Source organism: Tamandua tetradactyla, chromosome 17 (genome assembly GCF_023851605.1).
Source record: "Tamandua tetradactyla isolate mTamTet1 chromosome 17, mTamTet1.pri, whole genome shotgun sequence".
Classification (NCBI taxonomy): domain Eukaryota; kingdom Metazoa; phylum Chordata; class Mammalia; order Pilosa; family Myrmecophagidae; genus Tamandua; species Tamandua tetradactyla.
The window spans coordinates 17,643,789-17,661,483 of record NC_135343.1 but is presented as its reverse complement, the minus strand read 5'-3'; the positions used below and the strand labels follow the sequence as shown (position 1 = coordinate 17,661,483).

At 37.4% G+C, this 17,695-nt stretch overlaps 1 long non-coding RNA gene and 3 pseudogenes across 1 annotated transcript in view; all 4 read right to left on the bottom strand.

The window, feature by feature from the left end:
- Positions 1–17,695, bottom strand: part of LOC143660775 (uncharacterized) — a 46,216-nt gene that overhangs the window by 6,842 nt on the left and 21,679 nt on the right. The window contains exon 2 of the long non-coding RNA XR_013164246.1: positions 3,580–3,665. This is a non-coding gene — a long non-coding RNA (uncharacterized LOC143660775). The remainder of the gene's footprint in view (positions 1–3,579; positions 3,666–17,695) is intronic.
- Positions 413–1,686, bottom strand: LOC143661511 (uncharacterized; annotated as a pseudogene).
- On the bottom strand, positions 9,139–9,740 carry LOC143661654 (26S proteasome complex subunit SEM1 pseudogene; annotated as a pseudogene).
- On the bottom strand, positions 9,693–13,908 carry LOC143660773 (serine/threonine-protein kinase 31 pseudogene; annotated as a pseudogene).

The following is a 17,695-nucleotide window of genomic DNA, read 5'->3' as shown; positions in this document are numbered from 1 at the left end:
TGCTCTAATCTTCGTTATTTCTTTCTTTCTGCTTCCTTTGGGTTTAGTTTGCTCAGGTTATACCTATAATTGGAGATATATCTTCTTTTTTAAAAAAAAAATCTCTTTATTAATACACATACATGCATATCCTGTTGGTGCTTCTTCTCTGGAGGAACCTGACTAATACACAGTGTGTGAGGGAACTTTATTATAGGAAAGAATGGCAAGAATTAAGAAATAGGCATTAATCATGTTATTTAAAAGACAAGGCTAAAACTATCAAGTAACTTTAAATATCTTTTATAATAAAAAAACATATATAGGGCAGTGTGATGGATGCTCAGTGGAAGAATTCTCGCCTGCCATGCTGCAGACCCAGGTCCAATTCCTGGTGCCTGCCCATGCAAAAAAAAAGAAAAAAAGAAAAAAAGAAACAGATATAATCATATGAGCTGAAAGAAATTATTTATGAAATTTCTTACCCAGTGGTGAGAAGCAAGAAACAATCAACTGAGACCCAACTAATAGTCTTTAAGCGGTTCTATAAGGGAATGATCAGAACAGCTCATAATTATTAGGCTAGAGAGATGTATTTCTGCACATTCTTCAATTGCACAGACAAACATTTACCCAAAGGGGTCTGTATAAGTAGCAGTGTGGTTCTGGTAGGCTCACGAGTCAAAGCTTCTAGAGTGCTGGTCCCTGTCCACCTGATATAGTGGTTTCACCATCTTTGTTGGTTTCTTTGTTGGCTTCTTTCTCTTTTTCTCCTCCTTTGCTGGCTTTCTCATTTTCTCCTTTTCTGCCCGCTGTTTTATTTCCTCGGTTGTCAGCTATTTTCTCTCCTTCTTTGCCCTGAACACTGGTCTAAACTGCTTTGTTGTAGCCTTCCCGGTTTCAAGCAGTGTCAATGGCAAAAAAAAATTGCATTCTGGGGGCAAAGATGGGATTTTCTTCAGTGTAGCCTTGACAGCAATCTAGTCGTAGCTAAGTACCATAGTTAAAGTCTTCTACAATCCAATTAAACTTCAAGCAGAATGCCCTCCACTTCTCATAAGCAGATTCATACTTGAACTTGTCTGGGTTCAAAACCTCTATCCTGAGATTCTCAAAAATTTCCTGGAACTCAGTAGATTTGGTCATCCACTTTGGTGAGTTTAAGAAACTGTGGGTCAACTCATGAAATCAGCTTGTAGTAGACTTCAGCATGCTACATTGCTCTCATAGCCCAGGTTATTTCAAAATCAGGATCATTGTAAGACTGCTAGGAGAGAAAGAGCATGTGTCACAGACACCAGCTCCCTGGAAACCAGCTCATCTGTTCCACTTGTAACCTCCATGTTGCAGCCTCTTTGTTTTGGTTTGTTCTGTTTTTGTTTTCATTTGCCTCCAGATATTTCTTAATTTCTCTTGTGATTTCTCCATTGACCCAGTGGTTATTTAAGACCACATTGTTAAATTTCCTGTATTTGTGAACTCTGCAGTTTTCCCTCTGCTACTGATTTCTAGGTTCATATTATTGTTGTCAGAAAAGATACATCATGATTTCAATATTTTACATTTATTGATTTTTTTTTACTTAACTTATGGTCTACCCTGAAGAATGATCCATGTGCACCTGAGAAGAATGTGTATTCTTTTTGTTAGATATCATATTCTATATGTATTGGTTTTGTCTAGTTGTTTTATAATACCGTTTAAGTCCTGTATTTCCTTATTGATCTTCTGTCCAGATGTTCTATCCATTATTGAAAGAGGTGTCTTGAAGTCTCCCACTATTAATGTATAACTGTAGGTTTCTCCCTCCAAATTTCTCAACATTTGCTTTGCATATTTTGGGGCTCTGCTGTTATGTTCATGTATATTATAATTGCTGTGTCTTGGTAAATTGATCGCATTATCAGTATATAATGACCTTTGTGGATCCTTGTAACAGTTTGTTACTTATAATCTATATTATCTGTTGTTAGTATAGCTACCTCAACTCTCTTTTATCTCCAGTATTCATGGTATATATTTTTTCCCTTCCTTTCACATTCAATTTGCTTGTGTCTTTGAATATAAGGTGAATCTCTTATAAAGAGCATATAGTTGGGTCATCCTTTTATATCCATTTTGCCAATCTCTGCCTTTTGATTAGAATATTTCATCCATTTACATTTACAGTAACTACTGATAAGGCAGAGCTTTTTAATGCACTTCGCTATTTGGTTTCTGTAAGTCTTATACCTACAATGTCCCTCAATTCTCTATTAATGAATACTTTCATATACATTTGTGTGACTTTTTGTTGTTGTTGTGTACCATTCTGCATCCCTTCTCATTTCTTTCTGTATAGATTTTTTCCTATATTTTCTTTGTGGCTAGTATGGAGCTTAAATTTAACATCCTAAATCTATAACTTAGATAGCATAAACAATCACTGCTCCTGTACCCTTATCCCTTAATGTTTTTTGTACTTGGTACAAGTTATATCTTTCTATATTGTATGTCCAAAACCCTAGATTTATCTTTACTTTTTATGTATTTGCATTTTAGAACTTGTAAAAGTAAAAAATGGAGTTACATAAGGAAAATACAACAAGTAGTATTGGCATTATAATTACCTATATGGCTTTCTTAACTGACAGTCTTTATTTCTTTATGCCACTTCAATCCACTGTCCATTCTGAAGAACTCCCTGCAGCATTGCTAGCAGGGAACATCTAGCGGTGTCAAAGTTCATCAGCTTTTGTTTATCTGGGAATGTCTCAATCTCTCCTAATTTTTTCAACTGCAAATTTATTGAGATATATTCATATACCATATAATCATCCATCTAAACCTTTCCAAGAATACAATCAATATCTCACAGTGTCATCACCTAGTTGTGCAATCATTATCACATTCAATTTTAAATCATTTTCTTTGCTCCAAAAATAAAAATAACAGGTAGACATAAAATAAGAAAATCTAAAATACCTCATGCCCCTATCCACCCCTCCCCCATTACTGACCCCTACCTAGTATTGGTGTGGTAAACTTGTTACTGTTGATGAATGGATATTAAGATATTACTGTTAACATAGTCTGTGGCTTGCAACAGGTACTTTTCCCAATATACTGATCTATTATAAACTCTTTGTAGAAGTGTTGTACATTTGTGCTAATTCGCGAAAGAACTTAATTATATTTGTAATAGTAATCCTAAACAATGTCTGTCTCAAGGTTCACTGTGTTATACAATCCCATATTTAAACCTCTGGCTTTCCTTTTGGAGACATACATGACTCTAAACTACCCCTTTCAACCAAATTCACCTATAATTCATCACTATTATTTATAATGCCAATGATGAGGTACCCTCACCACTATCCATTTCCAAACATTTAAGTTCAACCTCATTAAAAATACTACACATAAAGTATTTAATCTACCACTTGGGAACCAAGTGTTCCAATTAATTAAATGGGAACCAATTAATTAATTGACTAAAGTTTAAACCTGTGTAAACTAAGCATGTTATTTCTTTTTTTTTAGCATGTTATTTCTAAGCTTTATTTCCTTTCATGAATTGATGTACTTTCATATCAATTTTAAAGTCAATTCTGTGCAAACCTATGTGTCAGCCAGTCGATGCCACACAGAAGACAAGGTGTGTGTTTTATCCTGTAGCACTGCTGTGCATGTTGAGGTAGAGTGTCCTGGGATAAGAGAAAAGAAGGTTTTAGTTGTTTTTTTTTTTTTTTTTGCATGGGCAGGCACCAGGAATCAAGAATTCTGCCACCACCGAGCCACCATAGCACGGCCCAGAAGGTTTTTGTTTTTTAAAGGGTAATCTTTCAGATGGAAATTTCTAACTTAAGTCATTATGGATGGAGGCATTGCCTTGGCTGACTGCTGGTGAGCTCAATCTTAATACCCACAAGGGGCCATAACATTTTATATCTCAAATTGTGTTTCTCCCACCTTTTAGTTGGTAGGAAATGATCCTCAAAAGTCTTAAATGGGATCTAAGATACTGTTGTAGATTTTTCAAATCGTCTTTGTACAAAATGACCTATACAAGATTTGGTTCTTCAGTGGGAAATCCAGGACTGAAATTGGGTCTCCTAAAATTTGAGTGTGTTTTTTTTAATTAGAAACTTTCTACAAGTGGCCTTTGGATTACACTGTAGTTTGTACTTGGAAATAACCAACCAGTTTTTCTTACAATCATGACTGATTAGACATTGCCCCCTGCAATCACTTCTAACACTTACCTAAATTGGTGCCAATCTGATTGCCTGAATTTTAACAGAAAACTAGTGTTGCATGAGTTATTTATATCTGTTCCATTCAAATTTTTAATTTCAGAAGGAAGTATTAATTAGTAGATATACTCAATAGGGCTTACATTGTCAATCTGCCTTTATGTTCCAAACAAAAAAGCCAAGACATTATGTGACAAATGATGCTCGATATACATCGACTCTTTGGCAGCATTTGTCAACTGATGGCATGGTTTGCTTGATCTCTCCCCTGTTGTAGTTTTCTTCAACACTTATTGTATAAATTGTTTAGTCAATCTTTTTCTTCCTGTAATATGGGACTCTTCTATCCATTGTATTGCTATTGAAGTCAATAAATCAAGATTATGGCCCTCACACTTGGGAAACATTAAAAAAAAATTCTGCACATAATAGGTGGCCACTTCCAATTCTCTAGCTTCAGTGTATCTCTTTCTCTCTCTCTCTATTTTTTTTTTTTTTGGCATGGGCAGGCTCTGAGAATTGAACCCGGGTCTCCAGTATGGCAGGCGAGAATTTTGCCACTGAACCACCCTTGCACCACCCTTCAGTGTATCTCGTTATGACTATGAGTTTACGTGTTCTGATTAGTTCATATTAGTGAAATTATATATCTGTCCTTTGGTGTCTGACTTATTTCACTCTGCATTATGTCCTCAAGTTTCATCCATGTTGTCGTGTGCGTCAGGATTTCATTTCTTCTTACTGCTGAATAGTATTCAATTGTATATACATACACCACATTTTGTTTATCCACTCATCATTTGATAGACACTTGGATTGTTTCCATCTTTTGGCAATTGTGAATAATGCTACCATAAACATCAGTGTGCAAATGTCTATTTGTGTCCCTGCTCTCAAATCTTCTAGGTATATAGGGAGTAGCAGAATTGCCAGGTCATAAAGCATCTTAATATTTAGTTTTCAGAGGAACCACCAAACTATCTTCCACAGTGGCTGTACCATTTATATCCCCACCAGCAGTAAATAAGTATCCAATTTCTCCACATCTTTTCGAACATTTGTAGTTTCCTGTTTATTTCATAGTGGTCAATCTTACAGGTGTGAAAGATATCTCATTGTAGTTTTTATTTGCATTTCCCTAAGAGCTAATGAAGAAATACATCTTTTCATGTGCTTTTTAGCCATTTCTATTTCCTTTTTGGAGAAATGTCTACTCATGCCTTTTGCCTATTTTGTAATTAGGTTTTTTGTCCTTTTCTTCTTGAGTTGTAGGATTTCTTTATATATACTGGATATCAAATGCTTGTTAGGTATGTGGCTACCAAGTATGTTCTCCCATTGAGTAGGCTGCCTTTTCATCCTTTTGACAAAGTCCTTTGAAGCACAAACATATTCAATCTTGAAGGGTTCCTATTTATTTATTTTTTATTTTGTTGCCTGTGCTTTGGGTGCAAGGTCTAAGAAGTTACCTCCTATCGGGTAGGCCTTGAAGCTATTTCCCTTTATTTCTTCTAGGGGTTTTATGATACTGGCTCTTACATATACACCTTTGATCCTCTTTGAGTTAATTTTTGTGTAGGGTGTGAGTTAAGGGACCTCTTTCATTTCCTTGGATGTGGATATCCACTTCTCTCAGCACCATTTACTGTAAAGACTATTCTGTCCCACCTCAGTGGATTTGGGGGCCATAAGTTCCAGGGTCTGTTTCTGAACTCTCTATTCAATGCCATTGTTCAATATGTCTATCTTTATGCCAGTACCATGCTGTTTTGACCACTTGACTTTATAATAAACTTTCAAATCAGGAAGCACGAGTCCTCCAATTTCTCTCTTCTTTTTCAGGATGTTTTTGGTTATTTGAGGCCCTTTCCCTACCAGATAAATTTGAGAAATAACTTTTCCAACTCTACAAAGTAGGTTGTTGGTATTGCGTTGAGTTTGTAGATAAATTTGGGTAGAACTGACATTTTAACAACATTTAGCCTTCCTATCCATGAATACGGAATGTCTTTCCACCTATTTAGGCCTTCTTTGATTTCTTTTAGCAATGTCTTGTAGTTTTCTGTGTGCAGGTCCTTTACACCCTTGGTTAGGTTTATTCCCAGACATTTGATTCTTTTAGTTGCTACTGTGAATGGAATGTTTTTCTTAATTAGCTTTTCAGATATCTCATTACTAGTGTATAAAAACACTATACACTAGTATATATTGTGTGTTGATCTTGTCTTCTTCTACTTTGCTGAATTCATTAATTAGCTCAAGTAATTTTGAGGTAGTTTTCTCAGGATTTTCCAAATATAGGATCATGTCATTTGCAAACAATGAGAGTTTTACTTCTTCCTTTCCAGTCTGGATGCCTTTTATTTCTTTTTCTTGCCTAACTGCTCTAGTTAGAACTTCTAGCACATTGTTGCATAATAGCGGTGACTAGGCATACTTCTCTCATTCTGATCTTAGAGGGAAGGCTTTCAGTTTCTCCCCATTATGTATGATGTCAGCTGTGGGTTTTTCCTATATGCCATTTATTACATTGAGGAAGTTTCCCTTGATTCTACCTTTTGAAATGCTTTTATCAAGAAAGGATGCTGAATTTTGTCAAATGCCTTTTCCGCGTCGATTGAGATGATCATGTGATTTTTCCCTTTTAATTTGTTAATGTGCTGTATTACATTAATTGAGTTTCTTGTGTTGAACCATCCTTGCATACCTGGAATAAAAACCCCTTGGTCGTGGTATATAATTCTTTTACTGTGCCATTGGACTTGATTTGCAAGTATTTTGTTGAGAAATTTTACATCTATGTTTATCAGGGAGATTGGTCTGTAGTTTTCCTTTCTTGTGGTATCTTTATCAGGTTTTGGTATTAGAGTGACGTTAGTTTCAGAGAATGAATTGGGTAGTGCCCCCTTTTCTTCAGTTTTTTGGAAAAGTTTGGGCAGGAGTGGTGTTAATTCTTCTTGGAATGCTTGAAAAAATTCCCCTTAAAGCCATCTGGTCCTGGGCTTTTCTTTGTAGGGAGGTTTTGATGACTGGTTCAATCTCTTTACTCATGATTAGTTTGTATTGAGGTCTTCTATTTCTTCTTGAGTCAGTGTAGGTTGTTTGTGTGTTTCTAGGGAATTGTCCATTCCATCTAAGTTGTCTATTGTGTTGATATACAGTTGTTCATAGTATACTCTTATGATCTTTTTTATTTCTTCGGGATCCATGATATTGATTCCCCTCTCATTTCTGTTTTTATTTATTTGCATCTTCTCTCTCTTTTTTTTTTTTTACATAGCCAAACATCTTTTATTTTTTTTTTAACTGAATACCTAAGACATAACCCAACTAGTTCTGGAACACTTCCAGATCTCTTTGCTGTTGTTGTTCATTTAACCAAACCAAATTTTTTTAAAGGAACATCTTTTTTTTTTTTTTTTTTTTTAGGAAAGAAAAAACAGGAATATTTATTGATCACCATTATATAGCAGGCATGCTCTTAAAACTTTCATGTTATTTTATTTAATCATCAGTTCAACTGAGTGCAGCAGGTATTCTTTCCATTTAACATAACATCAGGTTGGTTTGAAACTTGCCTAAGATAATACACAAATAATAAGTGGTCTTACTACAAATCAAATCTTGCTCTAACATCACAACTCATGGTTTTGCCAAAATATCCTGCAAGAAACCTAAGATCAGGAAATCTGTATTTGCCATCCTATAGCTATACAATCTTGGGCCCTATCACCTGCTATCTTATTTTCTATGAGACTCAGTTTTCTATTTGATAAAATGTTTACAACAGGTAGAACCTGACTGCCTCTCAGGGTTGTTATGAGGATGAAAAGTGAAAGAAATCTATAAACTGCAAAACCCTATAAGCATAATTTTTTCAGCTGCCTGACCAGTTTCACTTCTTACCTCTGATGTGCTTCATCATCCTGAGGCCAAATACCCAATCTCAAGTACCCAACCCTTAGCAAAAGAAAATCACCTAAACTAACTTTGATACTTAGCTAAGGAAAAAACACTGGATACATAGAAATAAACTATTAAAAGCTTTGTCCAATTCCTAAGGGGTTTTCAACTTGTATCTCACTAATTTTAACTAAAGTCACAAGAGTGGTCATCACTCTGGGTATTGATCTGATACTGTCAAGATGGGGTCTAACAATGACCTCTTAACACTGACCAAAATACTGAGAAAATACACATTAAAATATTTCTTAACATGTTACATTAACATGGCTGCCTGTCAGCATATGATTGCAAAAATTCACTTGTATGTATGATACTCATATTTTCCAAAAAGTTCTCTCATGCGTCTTATTGCATTTGATCCAGGAGTTAAAGTTTGTCTTTGAAAGATAAAACTGTTCATGTTCACAATCATTTCAAGACATAACAAATTACATTTCAGGTCCCCAACTCTCATTTTGGTGTCTATATTATATTTTTAATAAATTTTACATTTTATATTACTCAAAAGTACAGATGAGTCTATTTAATAAGTAACATTCAAGGTGGAAAAATATTCCTAATGAAAACTATGTAAGCTCCATCCTAGCACACTAAACTAAATCTTCTACTCCACAAAAGTAGATGTGGCAACAGAAATCACTTTACAAAAAATTGTGCTAAAGGAATCTGCTATGAGGTACCTGAAAAATGTGCACATTGATAAAGTATCTCAAGCCCACTTCCACCATTTAATGAAGATTACTGCTCTTACAACTGTGGTGAAAATAATATTTTATCAACTATAAATATTATTAATGGCACAGGAAGTAAGTAAATTACAGCAATTTAAAATTATTCATATTTTAAAACACAGGTTTTAAAGGGTCACCTTTGAAATATCAGTAAATGTTGCTTAAGTTATCAAAATACAGACATAGTTAAGCTTTAACATGCTATAAAAGAAATGCCTTATAGTTTAAGAAAAATACTGAATTGGAAAGCAGATTAATTCTAGCCTCAGATCATTTCATCTCTCCGAGCTTCAGTTAACATTAAAACAAAAGTTTCATACTATGAAATTTTACTATTTTATATAATAAGATTCTGAAAAATCATATTGTGAGAAAATTAATGATTAGAGGCAAAAGATAAAGATTTTTGCAACAAACCAAGATTAGATCAAAACATTTATTTTTTGTTGCAAAACCAAAAATAAGCTCAATCTGAAAATGAAATAAACATTTTCATTTCTTTCAAGTGTTCCATCCTGGGTTTTCTGTCCTAGATTTTAGTAAACAGTTCAAGCTTAAGTTGTTTCAACACTTCTGGATGCTATGAAGTCTCCATGTTTCTCTAATTCAGCTCATAACTGATTGGAGAAGTCATCCTCTCTACATCGTCATCATCCCAATTATCCTCCCAGACATGGGCATCTTCATCTTCATCTAAACCAGCCCAGACTTCGGCAGGGAACTCCTCGGACTCGTCGTCTTCCTCCAGGAGACCCAAGTCTACCGGCTGTTTTTTCTCTGATATCACGACTCTTCGCACCCAAAGCGAGGACAGAAAGGAGAAAGGAAGCCTCGCTCTTCCTTACAGCAACTATCGCAGGGCGGCCGTCTCCGAGGCCGGCGCTACCATAGAGGCCAAAGGAACATCTTTAACAACAAAAGATAGACTACTAATCTAACAATCAAAATTGGCTCCACCATTTTTTGTCTTTTCCTTGTATTTATCCAAATTCTCCATTTTAAATTTTTCTTCCTCTTCATTTTCAGTATATTCAGTATCTTTTTCTGGGCTTGGGATTGATTTTCCCTTCGGTAGCAAGAAACATTCAGCATTCAAAACCTGTTCAGCAGTCATTGAACTTCTACAATGGATCAAGCTAAAGAGGAGGGATCTGATCTTATCATCAAGATGATATTGATCCATTTCTGGGGTCCCATCTTCATTTGTCTCAAATTTCTGCTTTTGAACAGAAAGCCATAATAAAAGGCAGCCATAAGCATACAAGCCTGAACTTGGAGAAGCAGGTTTTCCCATTCTCAATTCAGGTGATATCAAACTCAAGTCACCAACCATCATGCTCACTGAGGCTCGCTGATTCACAGATTTGGTGAAGTCAAAATCTCCAACAATTCCTTGTTCACGGTTTAAAGCAAACACATTGTTTTGATGAAGCGATCCATGAATAATGTCAGCCTTATGTAATGTATGCAGGCCCTGGCCAACACCTTTCATGACCTTTAAAGTCTCTTCTGAAGTTAAAGGCATACTGGCTTGAACAGCACTCAGGTTTGCCCTAGGATAGTATGGGACCATCAGATAAGCCATAGGATCAGACTTGCATAAAAATAAGAATATCAAAGGTAGTAATCCAGACTCTTCTCTAGCTTCCCTCCAAGCTGTGTGATAAGCAGTTGCTCTGTGAATCACTCTTGCTTCTGTATCAACATCCACAGAATAGCCCTTTAAAAGAATCATCTGCCCATTAACCTCAGAACACACCAGAGGACGCTTGCTGCTAAGTTCCTTCATAGGCTCAGCATCAAGAAGATCCTGCTCCAAGCTCATAGTAAGAAGACCACCAGAGTTCATGAATTTATGTAATCCTATTTCAGGATGAAGCAGAAATTTATCCTACTCATGATAAATTTCCTGAAAGACATTATCGTGCAACTGAGTTATTTCTTGTTTTATTTTCTCAATTTCAGATCCATCATGGTCATCAGATTCTTCCAAATTATTCTTTTCAACCAATTTCCATCTCAGTCGCGCTTTTAAGCTTTTCAGCTTCTTCTTAATGGAAAGTAAGTGATCCACATTGGGACTCTTATTTAGCCATTCAATAATCTGCTTCTTAAACTCAACACAGTCCTTGTACTTGGATTGTACTGTGGCAATGAGTCTTTCCTCTGAACGAATCTTTTGTAGTACTTGATTATACATATTTAAAATGATCTCCTTGTCCACATCACCTTGCTCAATCAGAGATATTTCCAGCTCTTTGCAAACACTTGATTCAGTCTTCTCTAGGATTTCATCAACATTGCCAACTGTGTCTTCAGAAGTCAGTGATTCTTCCACAGTTAGATCAAAAACCTTTGAGGTACTATGGAACCATTCTACGAGACATTGTAGAGAAGCCTCTGTTTCACTTCTAACATTACGGAATTCCTCTCTTTTACCACTCTTCCATTCATAAAATTTCTTAAGTATTTCTTCAGAGTATGTCCCTTCTTTGGCCTGTCCTTACACTGCTTCTAAGGAAGCTGACAAATCCTGCAATGTTGTCAAGCGTTTATTAAGTGGTAACTCATCAACTTCCAGAATAAAAACTTCTATTGCTGTATACAGTTTCTGTTGCACTTCATTTCTTTTGACAATCAAAATATTCCCTTCATTCAAATTTTGACAAGTTTGGATCTTCTCCTGAACCAGATTGTAGTCTGCCCAAATTATATTCAGTTCATTCAAAGAAGCCGGGGAAGTAAAACATTCTTCATCCAACATTTGTACAGCATCTGAAAGGTCATCTCCAAAATGAACAGTGATGTTCACAAGCCTAACTTCTTTCAATATTTTAACCTTAGCCGCCAGATTTTTTATTCTTGTATCTACACGAGTCTTCAGAGTGCTTTCTAAGTTTTTAGTCAAATCCATGGTAGTTGCTTTCTCTTGCTGCAGTTCCTGGGCAGTCTGTTCTACTTTCAATTCTAATACCTTATAACTTTCAAGAAGAAGCTCCTTCTCTGTTTTAAGCTTTTCATTTTCTTCAGTCAGTTTCTGGTCTTGCTTAATTTTTTCCAGGCTGACATTAGACCCTAAATTAAAGTCACTAGCAGCCAAACTTTCCTTTGGAAATGTCACATGATTTCCTGTATTATTTTCATTCTTCAAGTCAAGAGTTGGCCTCCCACTTAAGCGCCCCTTAGGCTTGCTAAAGGTTGACTGGTTTGATCTGTGCCCCCACAAGGGAATGGGACTTTTGAGGTTCCTAAGGGCAAGCTGACCAGGATCCGATTTTTTTTCCTCACAGACGTTAGTACTTGAAGCAAGTTTGCATTTTTCTGCAAATCCTTTCTTAGCCACTTCTTCCCCTATATCCACACTGCCATACTCAGCCTGAGCAATAATTGTTCCATCTTGATAAGTTGCTTTAATTCTCATTTTTATTTCTTTTTCAAAAATCAAGCTCCCCAAAAAGGTTCTGCCCTGATCAAACTGGGTAACTCCTTGGCCAGAAGGAATCTGCAGTCCCCAAAGTCTGTACTTTTTAGCAACACTGGAAAATTGCAAATCCAAAGGAATCTCAACCATATCAGATCGATTTAGAATTTCTGTATTTCCATAGTCAATGTACCTCACCAGACACTTTTCGTCACTGATGATTTTCAGTACTTTGCACCTGTGCCAACATTTATCTTCAGAAAATAATCCACCATAAATCTTTTTTGGATCAAGATTCCCAAAAACTGAATTGGCATGGGGACAAATTTCAGACAGTGAGCACCCAATCTTCATAATATCTTTATTTCTACTGATATTCTGTGCCCAAAATGTTACTGCATCTTCCACATGACTTCCAACCACATCTTCAACTTTATTGTAAAGTGGATCTTCATCCATTTTCACAATTCCTGAAAAACGGGCGCGCCTCGGCGTTTCCAGCCACTGGGGTACCACGCTGCACTTGCGCACAAGCCGCTGCGACATCATCCGGGCTTGGCGGGAGCCGAGGCCTGGTTCACGCAGCAGCAAAACTTTGGGCCTCTGCATCTTCTCTCTTTTTAACTTTGTCAGTATAGCTAAGGGTTTGTTGATCTTACTGATCTTCTCAAAGAACCAACTTTTGGTTTTATTGTTCCTCTCTTTTGTTTTTATGTTCTCCATTTCATTTATTTCCACTTTAATCTTTGGTATTTCTTTTCTTCTGCTTGCTTTGAGATTAGTTTGCTGTTCTTTCTCTAGTTTCCTCAGTTCAGTTAAGTCTTTGATTTTAGCTCTTTATTCCTTCTTAATGCAGGCATTTAGGACTATAAATTTTCCTCTCAGCACCGCCTTTGCTGGATCCCATGTTTTAATATGTTATATTCTCATTTTTTCATTTCTCAAGATATCTACTGATTTTTCTTGCAATTTCTTCTTTGGCCCACTTATTGAGACTGTGTTGTTTAAACTCTGTATATTTGTGAAAATATGGTTCTCCAGTGGTTATTGATTTCCAGCTTCATTCCATTATGATCAGAGAAAGTGATTTAAATAATTTCAGTCTTTCAAAATTTACTAAGACTTGTTTTGTATCTCTATCCTGGAGAATATTCCATGAGCACTGGAGAGGAATGCATATCCTGCTTTTTTGGGGTACAATGATATATATGCCTGCTGGGTCTAATTCATTTATCACATTATTTAGGCTATTTCTTTATTGATCCTCTGTCTAGATGTTCCATCTATTGAAGACAGTGGTGTATTGAAATCTCCTATTATTATTGCAGAAATGTCTGTTGCTCCCTTCAGTTTTACCTGTGTTTGCCTCATGTACTTTGGAACACCTTAATTAGGTGCATAAATATTTATGATTTTTATTTCTTCTTGGTAAGTTACTCCTTTTATTGATATATAGTGTCATTCTTTATCTGTTGTAACATTTTTGCATATAAAGTCTATTTTATCTGATATTAGTATAGCTAGCCTAGCTTCTTTGTAGTTATTTCTAGCCTGGAATATCTTTTTTCCATCCATTCATGTTCAACCTATTTGAATCTTTTGGTCTAAAATGAGTCTTTTGTGAACATCCTATCAATGGATCATATTTTAAAATCAATTCTGCCAATCTGTGTCTTTTGATTGGGCAGTTTAATCAATTAAAATTCAATGCTATTTGGGAAAGCTGTCCTTGCTTCAACCCCATTTATCCCTTGGCTTTTATTTGTCAAATCTAGTATTTCTCTCTTTTATCCTTTTAGTTACCCTTACTGATAATCATCATTTCTATACTCTCCTGCAAGCCTGTTGGGTAGCTGATGGCTGGGGGTAAGTGGCCGTACTGAGTCAAGCACACAGCACACAGTCACGAAGAAACAACTCAGGAGACAACCCTCACAGGTGAGTGGAAGGTGTCCACTTTATTGAGGAAGTGCACAGGTTTATATAGGCTGGGAGCATGCAGGGACACGTGTCAGGCTGCGATTGGTCACCGTTGTTGCTGGGCGGATGGCAGGTTTCAGGTTAGCGCTTTTGGCGTGAGGTTTAGCACTTTTGGAGCAAGCCACCGCTAGTTCCGGGAAGAAAGCCGGTCATGGGTTAGGCCATTTTGTGTTGCCTTGCATCAACCACGGCAGCCATGTTGGCAAGAAATTATGACATCTCCATCACAAGCCTCCTTCTCTCCTGTCTTTTTTTTTTGTTTTCTTCCCAGCCAGCAGAACTACCATTAGTATTTCTTGAAGAGCAGGTCCCTTGTTAACAAATTCTTTCAGCATTTGTTTATCTGTTAAAATTTTAAACTCTCCCTCACTTTTTTAAAGGACTGCTTTTCTGGATAAAGAGTTATAGGCTGGCAATTTTACTCTTTCATAATCTTAAATATATCATACCACTGCCTTCTCGCCTCCATGGTGCCCGATGAGTGGTCAGTGCTTAGTCTTACGTGGCTTCCTTTTTACGTGGTGAGTTGCTTTTCTCTTGCTGTGTTCAGGATTCACACGTTCTCGTTTGATTAGAGTGTGTCCTGGAGTGGTCCTATTTGGATTTATTCTATTTGGTGTATGTTGGCTTCTTTGATTTAGATATTTAATTCATTTATAAAGGTTGGGGAAATTTCTGCAATTATCTCCTCAAATAATCTTCCTGGCCCTTTACTCTTCTCTTCTCCTTCTGGGGCACCCCTGATTCTTATATTAGTGCACTTTGTGTGGTCAGTCATTTCTCTGAGATCTTATTCAATTTTTTCCATTTTTTTCTCCATTTGTTGTTTTGTGTGTTTAAATTCAGTTGTCCTGTTTTCTAGTTCACTTATTCTTTCTTCTCCTCTTCAAATCTGTTATTGTATATCTCTAGTATATTTTTAAATTTGATTTAAGTGTCTTTCACTTCCAAAAAAATCTGCAATTTTTCTATTTATTTTTTCAAATTCTTCTTTATGCTCTTTTAGTGTCTTCTTGATATCCTTTATCTCTTTAACTATCTCATCGAAATTATTTAGGAGATTTATTTGGACATCTTTGATTAGTTGTTCCAAACTCTGTGTCTCCTCTCACTTTTTAGATTGATCATTTGGTTTTGCCATATCTTGTTTCTTCATGTACTGTGTAATTTTTTTTGCTGGTTTCTTGGCATCTGATTATCTTGATAAGATTATTTTGATGGTTGATTTCCCTTGCTTATCTAAGATTTTGTTGTTGCTTGAGTTTGTGTTGATGGTTTCCTTTAGCACTTGGTTTGGCAGTATATTCCCAGCGAAATCAGGGCCTGGGTCTCACGCGGGGTGTGCAGCCCCTTTCAGAAGGCTATTAATGAGGCTGAAAAGAAAAGCAGCTTGCTAAATTGTGCTTCCTCAGTCATCCCAGAAGAGGGCGCTCATTGTCCACCTATAGTCACCACCACCACCTTTCCCTGACTAGCAGTCCGCTGGACAGTGTCTAGACCAGGTCAGAGTCTACTACCAGGCTCCAGGCTCCAGAGGGTGTCCCTCTCTGGCCAACTGTTAGTTCAGGACTAATCTATTTCTCCCTGTTTTCACAAGGGGAGGACCTCCTTTATCTCCCCAAGGTCTGGGTAGGGTGAAAGCCAACAGCTCTGGAGGTAGGGGCAGGGCACTGTGCACCACAGCAAAGACTTTGCTTGTGGGTAAAATGGATCTGGTGGTTCCCAGACTCCTGCGAGGAGCGACCTTGGGCTGCAAGACCAAGAGGTTCAACTTCAGCAGCCAACAGCCCACCTAAGAGTGTGCTGTGTTTTGCCAGCTGGCAGGACTAAGCTGATGCACAGTCATGGCCTTGGAGGTTGGGGAAGGGTGCCTGGCGTTGCAGTGCAGCTCCCGCCCTCACCCACCTCTCTGCCTGTGTATGCAGCCAAGCCCTGAGTGCCCTGGTCACCCTCCTACCCTAAGCAGAAAGAATCCAGGCTGTGGGACCCAGAGATTATCCCCGCTGGTGTCAGATCAGCACTGCTCTCTGTTCCCCTCTCCTCCTGAGGAGAAGGCTTCCCAGTCTCCCCCAAATCCTGGCACCTGCAGCGTCCAGCCTCAGGGATGGGAGGTAGTCACTGGACACTGGAGGAAGGTCTCTATATGTGGCTATAATGAGACTGGTGGCTCCCAGGCACTCACATGAAAAGAAGCTAGGCTGCAGGACTGAGCAGGCTGGCTCCTCCAGCCAGTAGCTGAAGTAGGAGTGCACAGCTTTGCAACTGCCTGGTCTGGCCAGTACAAAAATGCAGGCCTCAAGGGGAGGGGTCTTTAAGTATTTCATCCCACTGGCTTCTTACCTCCCTGGCTTCTGATGAGAAGTTGACACTTAATCTTCTTAGGATTCCTTTTTATGTAACATTTTTCTTTTCTCCTGCAGATTTTACATCTCACTCCTCATCCTTGGCATTAGAAATTTTGACTACTATATGTAGTCAGATACACATAGTATTTGTATATTTGTGGAAAGCAACATAGCAGTTCCTCAAAAAGTTAAGTATAGAATTACCATAAGACCTGGCGATTCCACTGTTAAGCTATATACGTATGAGAATGAAAAGAGGACCTTAAAAAGATACTCATATACTAATGTTTATATATAACAACATTATTTATAATAGCAAAAAAGCTAGAAATAACCAAATTTTCCATCAACAAATTATTGGATAAACAAAATGTGGTACATACACGCAGTTTTGGTTTGCTAAAGCTGCCAGAATGCAATATTCCAGAAATGGATTGGCCTTTACAGTGCGGGTTTATTAGTTTACAAATTTACAGTTCTAAGGCCATGAAAATGTCCAAACTAAAGCATCAAATTAAAGCATCAAGAGGAAGATACCTTCTCTGAAGAAAGGCTGCCAGCGTCCATGGTTCCCCTGTTACATGGGAAAGCATATGGTGACATCTGCTGGTCCTTTGCTCCCAGGTTCCATTGCTTTTAGCTTCTGATTCCAGTGGCTTTCTCTTTGAGCATCTGAGGATCATCCATTAGCACCTCTGGGGCATTTCTCTCTCTCTCCCTCTCTGTCTCTGTCTCTCTCTCTCAGGGTTTCGGCCTTTTACCCTCTCATAAAGGGCTTCAGTAAAGGATTAAGTCCCATCTTGAATTGGGTGGGTCACATCTCAATTGAAACAACCTAAGCAAAAGGTCCCACCCACAAAAGGTCTGCCTCCACAGGAGATGGATTAAAAGAACATGGCCTTTTGCGGGGTATATAAGTTTCAAAACAGCATACACACACAATGGCATTATTTGGCCTTAAGAAACAATTAAGTTATGCGATATGCTTCAGCGGGGAAGAACCTTGAACACATTATGCTCAGTGAAATAAGCAAGACA